Source organism: Notolabrus celidotus, chromosome 1 (assembly GCF_009762535.1).
Source record: "Notolabrus celidotus isolate fNotCel1 chromosome 1, fNotCel1.pri, whole genome shotgun sequence".
Lineage (NCBI taxonomy): Eukaryota > Metazoa > Chordata > Actinopteri > Labriformes > Labridae > Notolabrus > Notolabrus celidotus.
In genome coordinates, this window is record NC_048272.1 from 212,747 (window position 1) to 222,816 (window position 10,070).

Sequence of the window (10,070 nt, forward strand, 5' to 3'; positions counted from 1 at the left end):
ACTCTAGTTCCTGACAGTCGTTAGTCTAGTTCCTGACAGTCGTTAGTCTAGTTCCTGACAGTCGTTAGTCTAGTTCCTGACTGTCGTTAGTCTAGTTCCTGACAGTCGTTAGTCTAGCTCCTGACAGTCGTTAGTCTAGTTCCTGACTGTCGTTAGTCTAGTTCCTGACAGTCGTTAGTCTAGTTCCTGACAGTCGTTAGTCTAGTTCCTGACAGTCGTTAGTCTAGCTCCTGACAGTCGTTAGTCTAGTTCCTGACAGTCGTTAGCCTCGCTCCTGACAGTCGTTAGTCTAGTTCCTGACTGTCGTTAGTCTAGTTCCTGACAGTCGTTAGTCTAGCTCCTGACAGTCGTTAGTCTAGTTCCTGACAGTCGTTAGTCTAGTTCCTGACAGTCGTTAGTCTAGCTCCTGACAGTAGTTAGTCTAGCTCCTGACAGTTGTTAGTCTAGTTCCTGGCAGTCGTTAGTCTAGTTCCTGACAGTCGTTAGCCTAGTTCCTGGCAGTCGTTAGTCTAGTTCCTGACAGTCGTTAGTCTAGCTCCTGACAGTCGTTAGTCTAGTTCCTGACAGTCGTTAGTCTAGTTCCCTTCAGTCGTTAGTCTAGCTCCTGACAGTCGTTAGTCTAGTTCCTGACAGTCGTTAGCCTAGTTCCTGGCAGTCGTTAGTCTAGCTCCTGACAGTCGTTAGTCTAGTTCCTGACAGTCGTTAGTCTAGCTCCTGACAGTCTTTAGTCTAGTTCCTGACAGTCGTTAGTCTAGTTCCTGACAGTCGTTAGTCTAGTTCCTGACAGTCGTTAGTCTAGTTCCTGACAGTCGTTAGTCTAGTTCCTGACAGTCGTTAGTCTAGTTCCTGACAGTCGTTAGTCTAGTTCCTGACAGTCGTTAGTCTAGTTCCTGTAAGTCGTTAGTCTAGTTCCTGACAGTCATTAGTCTAGCTCCTGACAGTCGTTAGTCTAGTTCCTGACAGTCGTTAGTCTAGTTCCTGACAGTCGTTAGTCTAGTTCCTGGCAGTCGTTAGTCTAGTTCCTGACAGTCGTTAGTCTAGCTCCTGACAGTCGTTAGTCTAGTTCCTGACAGTCGTTAGTCTAGTTCCTGAAAGTTGTTAGTCTAGTTCCTGACAGTCGTTAGTCTAGTTCCTGAAAGTCGTTAGTCTAGTTCCTGGCAGTCGTTAGTCTAGCTCCTGACAGTCGTTAGTCTAGTTCCTGACAGTCGTTAGTCTAGTTCCTGACAGTCGTTAGTCTAGTTCCTGAAAGTCGTTAGTCTAGTTCCTGACAGTCGTTAGTCTAGTTCCTGACAGTCGTTAGTCTAGTTCCTGACAGTCGTTAGTCTAGTTCCTGACAGTCGTTAGCCTAGCTCCTGGCAGTCGTTAGTCTAGTTCCTGACAGTCATTAGTCTAGCTCCTGACAGTCATTAGTCTAGTTCCTGACAGTCATTAGTCTAGTTCCTGACAGTCGTTAGTCTAGTTCCTGACAGTCGTTAGTCTAGTTCCTGACAGTCGTTAGCCTAGCTCCTGGCAGTCGTTAGTCTAGTTCCTGACAGTCATTAGTCTAGTTCCTGACAGTCGTTAGTCTAGTTCCTGACAGTCGTTAGTCTAGTTCCCGACAGTCGTTAGTCTAGCTCCTGACAGTCATTAGTCTAGTTCCTGACAGTCGTTAGTCTAGTTCCTGACAGTCGTTAGTCTAGTTCCTGACAGTCGTTAGCCTAGCTCCTGGCAGTCGTTAGTCTAGCTCCTGACAGTCATTAGTCTAGTTCCTGGCAGTCGTTAGTCTAGTTCCTGACAGTCGTTAGTCTAGTTCCTGAAAGTCGTTAGTCTAGTTCCTTACAGTCGTTAGTCTAGTTCCTGACAGTCGTTAGTCTAGTTCCTGACAGTCGTTAGTCTAGTTCCTGACAGTCGTTAGCCTAGCTCCTGGCAGTCGTTAGTCTAGTTCCTGACAGTCATTAGTCTAGCTCCTGACAGTCATTAGTCTAGTTCCTGACAGTCATTAGTCTAGTTCCTGACAGTCGTTAGTCTAGTTCCTGACAGTCGTTAGTCTAGTTCCTGACAGTCATTAGTCTAGTTCCTGGCAGTCGTTAGTCTAGTTCCTGGCAGTCGTTAGTCTAGCTCCTGACAGTCGTTAGTCTAGTTCCTGACAGTCGTTAGTCTAGTTCCTGGCAGTCGTTAGTCTAGTTCCTGACAGTCGTTAGTCTAGTTCCTGACAGTCGTTAGTCTAGTTCCTGACAGTCGTTAGTCTAGTTCCTGGCAGTCGTTAGTCTAGCTCCTGACAGTCGTTAGACTAGTTCCTGGCAGTTGTTAGTCTAGTTCCTGGCAGTCGTTAGTCTAGTTCCTGACAGTCGTTAGTCTAGTTCCTGACAGTCATTAGTCTAGTTCCTGACAGTCGTTAGTCTAGTTCCTGGCAGTCGTTAGTCTAGTTCCTGGCAGTCGTTAGTCTAGCTCCTGACAGTCGTTAGTCTAGTTCCTGACAGTCGTTAGTCTAGTTCCTGGCAGTCGTTAGCCTAGTTCCTGACAGTCGTTAGTCTAGTTCCTGACAGTCGTTAGTCTAGTTCCTGACAGTCGTTAGTCTAGTTCCTGACAGTCGTTAGGCTAGTTCATGACAGTCGTTAGTCTAGTTCCCGACAGTCGTTAGTCTAGTTCCCGACAGTCGTTAGTCTAGTTCCTGACAGTCGTTAGTCTAGTTCCTGGCAGTCGTTAGTCTTGTTCCTGGCAGTCGTTAGCCTAGTTCCTGGCAGTCGTTAGTCTAGTTCCTGACAGTCGTTAGTCTAGTTCCTGACAGTCGTTAGTCTAGTTCCTGGCAGTCGTTAGTCTAGTTCCTGACAGTCGTTAGTCTAGTTCCTGAAAGTCGTTAGTCTAGTTCCTGACAGTCGTTAGTCTAGTTCCTGAAAGTCGTTAGTGTAGTTCCTGACAGTCGTTAGCCTAGCTCCTGGCAGTCATTAGTCTAGTTCCTGGCAGTTGTTAGTCTAGTTCCTGACAGTTGTTAGTCTAGTTCCTGACAGTTGTTAGTCTAGTTCCTGTTCCACTTCAGGTGGGAGATCATCTACCCCTGAACTGAATTTAGACCCTGGGTCCACCGGTCGAAACGCACATAGTTCAGGGGTAAAGTTCCTCCGGTTGAAATGCCCCTTAAGGGATTTTGGTCTTGGCGATAGTTGGCGTCTACAACATCCTCCTTCAAGACAACACTCATGCTTCCTTCACCAGTCAGTTTCACACACTGACTTTTACCTCACCAGCATTTAAATCAAATCTAATATTTCAGATTCTAAAATTCTCCCCAAGCCTCAGTAACATTCACACGGAGCAATTTCACCCAATGCTAGATAGGGCTTTAATTCCTCTCTCCTCAAACACCCAGAATCTGACACATTCATCATAACACAGTGGGTGTCCTTCCCAGAGTCATCTCGGTCCATTAACTGGGAAACAGGAAAAGCATTTTTTAAAAAGAAAGAAAGAACAACAAGAAACTGATCTGGAACAAAATAATCAAACATCTTGAAGACATCATTTCAAGCAATCCAACAGAAGAAACCCAGAGCAGATTAAGACAGCACAAATACAAAACCAATACGAACTTTTCCACCATAACAACAAATCTGGTAAACACCTGGAAGAATCAAATTAAAGAAAACAAAGAGTAAATCAATGTCTTTGCCCTCGAGGACTCAGCAGGGATGCAGACACAATCATCAGAAGAAGTAAACAACATGTTCCCGGATTTTTAGGTCTTCTTATTCCCAAAAGAAATAGATCAAGATCAGCCAGACGTCGGTTCATTTCTCAACAGCAGCATACCACAACTCACCCAGGACCAGATCCGTGCATGTGGAAAACCAGTAACAGATAAGGACTGTCCAATATATTTCAACTCATCCCCAACAATGAGTCACCAGACCCTGATGGCTCCCCTGCTGATTTCTATAAACACTTCTAGCACCAAAAAATTATAACTGATCAACTTCCCCCTTCCTGTTTACTATTTCCACTGAGCTGCAGCCATCCACTAAAACACAAACATAGAGGGAATAAAAACATCCCAAAATCAGTCTCTATGCAGATGACATACTGCTCTTCATGCAAAACTTGCTTTCATCCCCAACACCGGACACGAACGCCACATTGGAAGGATTTCACCTGCTGTGGGCGGACAGGATACAGGAGAGCAAGACTGAGCTAACTGGGGAAGAAGGCCAGCTCAGTCCTGGACCCTGTGGAGGTGGTGGCTGACAGGAGGATTATGGCCAAGCTGTCGTCTCTGATGGACATTTCTTTTCTATATATATTCTTGGTAAATTCTTGTTCTGTACACCTTCTTGTTTGCTGCTGTAACTCCATGAATTTCCCCGTTGTGGGACGAATAAAGGAGGATCTTATCTTATCTTATCTTGCACACTGATACTTCAGGAACACAAAGTGAGACGTGCACTGAGGACTGTAAACCCCAGGAAAACTGAAGTCCCGGACAGAGTACCTGGGAAGGTACTCAAAGCCTGTGCGGATCAGCTGACCGGGGTTTTCATCTCTATCTTCAACTGTTCCCTGTCGCAGTCCATCGTTCCCTCATGCCTGAAATTTGCCACCATAATTCCCATCCCCAAGAAATCAGCCATCGGCAGTCTGAATGATTACAGGCCTGTCGCACTTACGCCTGTGATCATGAAGTGCTTTGTCCACACCAAGGACACACTTCCCGCCACACTGGACCCCCACCAGTTCGCCTATAGAGCAAACCGCTCTACTGAGGACGCCATCGCTGCAGCTCTTCACACTGCACTGAGCCACCTGGAACACCAGGGGAATTATGTGAAGATGCTCTTTGTTGACTACAGCTCGGCCTTCAGGACAATAATCCCGGACATTCTAACTGGCAAGCTCTCCCACCTCGGTCTCTCCCCTTCAATCTGCTGTTGGATTAAGGACTTCCTGTCTGACCGCCCACAAACTGTCAGACTCGGCCCCCACCATCACGCTCAACACTGGCTCCCCGCAAGGATGTGTACTGAGTCCCCTCCTGTACTCTCTGTATACATACGACTGCACACCAACCCATCTCTCCATCTCCATCATCAAATTCTCTGATGATACCACCGTGGTCGGGCTCATCTCAGGCGGGGATGAGTCGGTCTACACCACACCACAAAAACAAAAGAACTCATCATGGACTTCCGATAACGCAGCATGGACCCGGCTCCACTGATCATCAATGGGGCCTGCGGTGAAAGGGTCCACTCCTTCAAACTCCTGGGCTTCCACATCACAGACAACGTCACCTGGTCTGCTAACACCACGGCGGTGGTAAAGAAGGCCCAGCAGCGACTCCACTTCCTGAGGGTGCTCAGGAGAAACAATCTGGAGGAGAAGCTTCTTGTGGCCTTCTACAGAGCCACCGTGGAGAGCATTCTGGGGTACAGCATCACGGTGTGGTACGCTGGTTGCACAGTAGCAGAAAGGAGAGCTCTGCAGAGAGTGATCAGCACGGCACAGAAGATCACTGGTTGCTCTCTGCTCTCCCTGGACAACATTGCCAGCTCTCGCTACCTCAGCAGGGCTACAAACATTGTTAAGGACTCGTCCCACCCGGTCACCACATAATCAACCTGTTGCCCTCAGGACGGCGCTACAGGTCTCACAGATCCAGGACCGATAGACTCAGAGACAGTTTTTTCCCTAGAGCCATCAACGCTCTGAACACTCACTATAAAACACACTGTCTACACTCTTCCTTCCGTGCAATAAAATCAATGTGCAATATTCTGCCCCCCCCCCCTCCACACCTGAAGTGCAATACTCACTGTAAATACTCTATAACTTAATACTATTTATTTTTAAAGTCATTTCTTTTTTAAAAGAAGGTTTGGTTATCAGAACACTGTTGCTCCTGCTGCTATTGTTCTTTTATGCATACATGTTTGTAGGCACCAACGGAGCTGTGCTCCTAATTTCATTGTATGCGAGTCACGCAATGACATAAGGCATTCTATTCTAAAAAACAATTAAACTCATAAAGACATACTCTAACATCTCTTATTGTTCCATAGATTTGCCATACAAATTATTATTAATATTTATTATTTTCAATTTTGTTATTATTATTATAATAAAAGTAATTATTAATTCATTCATTCATTATTTTTGTTGATATTATTTAAATTCTTATTTAATATTTTAAATTTTATTTCATATAATTATTTGTATTACTGTTGTATTATATGTATTATTATTATTATTATTATTATTATTATTATTATTATTATTATTATATTATTTTATTATTATTATCATTATCATCATCATCATCATCATTATCATCATCATCATTATTATCATCATCATCATTATTATCATCATCATCATTATTATCATCATCATCATCATCATCATCATCATCATCGTCATTATTATCATCATCATCATTATTATCATCATCATCATCATCATCATTATCATCATCATCATCATCATCATCATCATCATCATTATCATCATTATCATCATCATTATCATCATTATCATCATCATCATCATCATCATCATTATCATCATCATCATCATTATCATCATTATCATCATTATCATCATCATTATTATCATCATCATCATCATCATCATCATCATTATCATCATTATCATCATCATCATCATCATCATCATCATCATCATTATCATCATCATCATCATTATTATCATCATCATCATCATTATCATCATCATCATCATCATCATTATTATCATCATCACCATCATCATCATCATCATCATCATCATCATTATTATTATTATTATTAAGAATCTATTTTTTCTGTTTGTTTAACATTTGTACTTATTTTTATTTAGCCATATATTTATTCATATTGTGTTTGGTTTAACTGAATGATTACAAGGAAACCCGGTCTGTATTGAATCATTATTCTTTGGTGTTGAGGAGAATAAATAAGTCACGCTCTAATTCACACTCTGTACCAGTGTTTCCAACCTATCAACTTTCTCTCTATGTTCTCTCTCTGTTTTCAGACCCCTCTAGTGACTCATTTTCAACATAGCGACTAGCGTCAAATCTGGAGACTTTTTCTGGTGTTAACGAAAACTTTTGGAGAGTGACGTGAAAGCATGTATCGTTCTCAGCGATAAGTGGACCCCTCAGCATCCAGACTGTTAATGTATGACGCACAGAGCCGTGGGACGTGGCTTTAAGTTGGGGGTGCTGTAGTAAGAGGTGCAATGTCTCCCCTCTTTTAAATCACAGATTAAGACTTTTTTATTTACCACTGCCTTCCTATCTTAGCTCATTTTAACTCACTTTAAATTAAAATTTTAATGTCATCTTTAATATATTTCTAATTTTCCTTTTCTTTTCTGTTTTATTATATTTGTCATTTTAATGATGTTCTTTTATGCTTGTCTGAATGTCTCCAATGCTTTTAATGTGTTAATGTAAAGCACATGGAGTTGCCCTTGTGTATGAAATGCACTATACAAATAAAGCTGCCTTGCCTTGCCTTCTTTGTGTTTTCTCACGTTGCATTACTTCTGCTTTTCATGGATTTTCCTGCGCCCCACCTTTTGCCACTCTCCCTCCTGAAGCTCTGATAATCTGAACTGGAAGCCACATCGCTGACCCAATGCATCTCTGCTACCTGAGCTTCTCTCCCCTCGACCACCCAGCTCCAGTGACTCCGTCAACACGGCTTCCCTGCCAGCTCTGCTGAGTCCCTGAGTCACCTCTTGCCCTATCAAGATCTCTGCTGCCAATTCTCATCAGCCTGTTTGGAATGAATACCCCCTTTCACAACCCTGGCCTCTGTCTGTGGTCTCACATTTGGGTCCTGTTCAGAATATAATTGGTTCAAACTGTAACAAAAGGACCTCTCAGGCCAGAAAACTTTCTGCTCAGATTTTAATCTCTGTGTTGTTGAGCTTGTTCCAAGCACAATGGACATAAAACCACAATGTGGACTTATTTTTGAGGCAGCACCACAGAACCTAACTATTCATTTCAGCCATGTAATACTATCAGTGACAGCATCACTCACATGGTAATATAACGACCGGGTTTATCTACAGGGTCAGTTCAGAGAGGTTTTGTAATCATTCAAGAAAAACTATAAAATGTTTTTTCGTTTCAAAGAGAACATTTTGAAGCAGGTAAACTCAGAGTCTTTATTTAACATTTTCAAGTTCACAGTTAAATAGTATTTGGGAGATTTATTTTGGAAAATGTGGGTAAAGGAGTACTTACCAAACCGTCAGGAGCGCCAGAAGTGGAATTAATCAATCTTTATTTGTATCGCGCCAAATCACAACAAACGTTATCTCAAGACTCTTTTACAAACAGAGCAGGTCCAGACCACTCTATGTTAAATTATGAACAGAGACCCAACACCAAGACAGGGTAAGACTCAGTCTGACCCCACCTTAATCCATCATGAGCATTGCACATCGCAGTATTTAGCTAGTTACAGCGGAGAGGACAAACTTCCTTTAACAGGCAGAAACCTCCAGCAGGACCAGACTCATGTTAGACACACATCTGCTGAGAGAGCTGGAGAGAGGGATAGAGGGAGATGAAGAGAGAGAGAGGTGATAGTGATGAGACGAGTAGTAGAAGCTGTTGCCGCTTGAGTCCAGAACGTCTGCAGCAGGACAACGTCTACGGCAGCTCAGAGGAACCTACGAGGAAAATGTTCCTGCTCAAGGCTTTCTCTTCTAAGTCTCCGGAGACCAAATTGAGATTCTCACTTCAGCCTCATTCAAGTTTCAAATTGTTCTCATTAGTTTCTCCTAAAATTCTCTAGGAGAAATAGTTGAGACCATGACATGAGTCTTATTTGAGACTTAAATGAGAGATGCTCATTTTCTTCTCTTTTTTAAAATATATTTTGGCCTTTTTGCCTTTATTTGACAGGACAGCTGAAGAGAGACAGGAAATGTGGGGAGTAGTGAGGAAATGGTTAACCGGCCAGGAATCGAACCGGCAACCCCAACAACGAGGACTGTAGCCTCTGTATGTGAGCCGCTTAGACCACAAGGCCACCAGCGCTTCTGCCAATCAATCTCTTGAATTGTAATAATCTGGATAAATCTGGTCGGCCCTTTTGTGGCCCATATTTTAAATAAATGGTCGGTCATACCTGTTGTATGAAATCTCTATCTTTTGTAATTTCTCTCAAATCCACTAAATCTTTGTGAAGTGGTTTTGTTCCAAACAGACTTGTAAAGGAAGGACCAGACTGTGAAGTCAAAGAAGAGATCATTTCACATCTAAATATCTGATCTTGAAGTGGTTCAAATGTTTGAATGAGAATTGTAACTTTGTGGACAATTACATTGAAATGTTAATTTTGCAGGGCACTATAAATGTTGATGAAAAGATGAGCTCAGGCTCTTTCTTTGCTCCATCTGAGCTCAACTTGAGACCCAAAAACTGAGTCTGACAAAAACAAATGGATGAGGTTAGATTGAGACAATTGAGAGAGCTCCCTGATTTCTCCACCTGAGCTCAAAAGGAGTCACAACACTTGAGAAATACCTGAGAATCATTTCAGATTCTGACCAGATCTCCCTTTGAACTGAAAGGGAGACTAAGCTGAGACTTTTTACAACTTTTTTTTCTGGAGGCAAGAATGAGAAACAGGAGACATAAGCTATAGTCTCATTTAGCTTTCAAACAGATCTCATTGTTGTCTAGGAGACAGAAATGAAACACTTTTGAGATCTCCTCTCTACATTTATTTTCCTATGAGCTGAGTCCACAGAGACCTGGCTTGGGAACCGGAGGGTTGCCAGCTTAAGTCCCAGCATGTTCAAAGCTTGGCAAGTGGACTGGTGGCTGGAGAGGTGCTGGTTCACTTGCCTGGGCACTGCCGAGACGCGCTTGGGCAAGGCACCAAAACCCCAAGTGCTCGGGGTGCGCTGGTTGATGGCAGCATCCTCACTCTGACATCTCTCCTTAAGTGCATGTCCATAGTTTGTGCATACATTTTATGTATATATCAAACTATGTGTGAAGCATGATCAAAATAACACAAGTGGAAAAATGTAATTTCCCCCATGGGGATTAATAAAGTAGGTTTCTTCTCCTT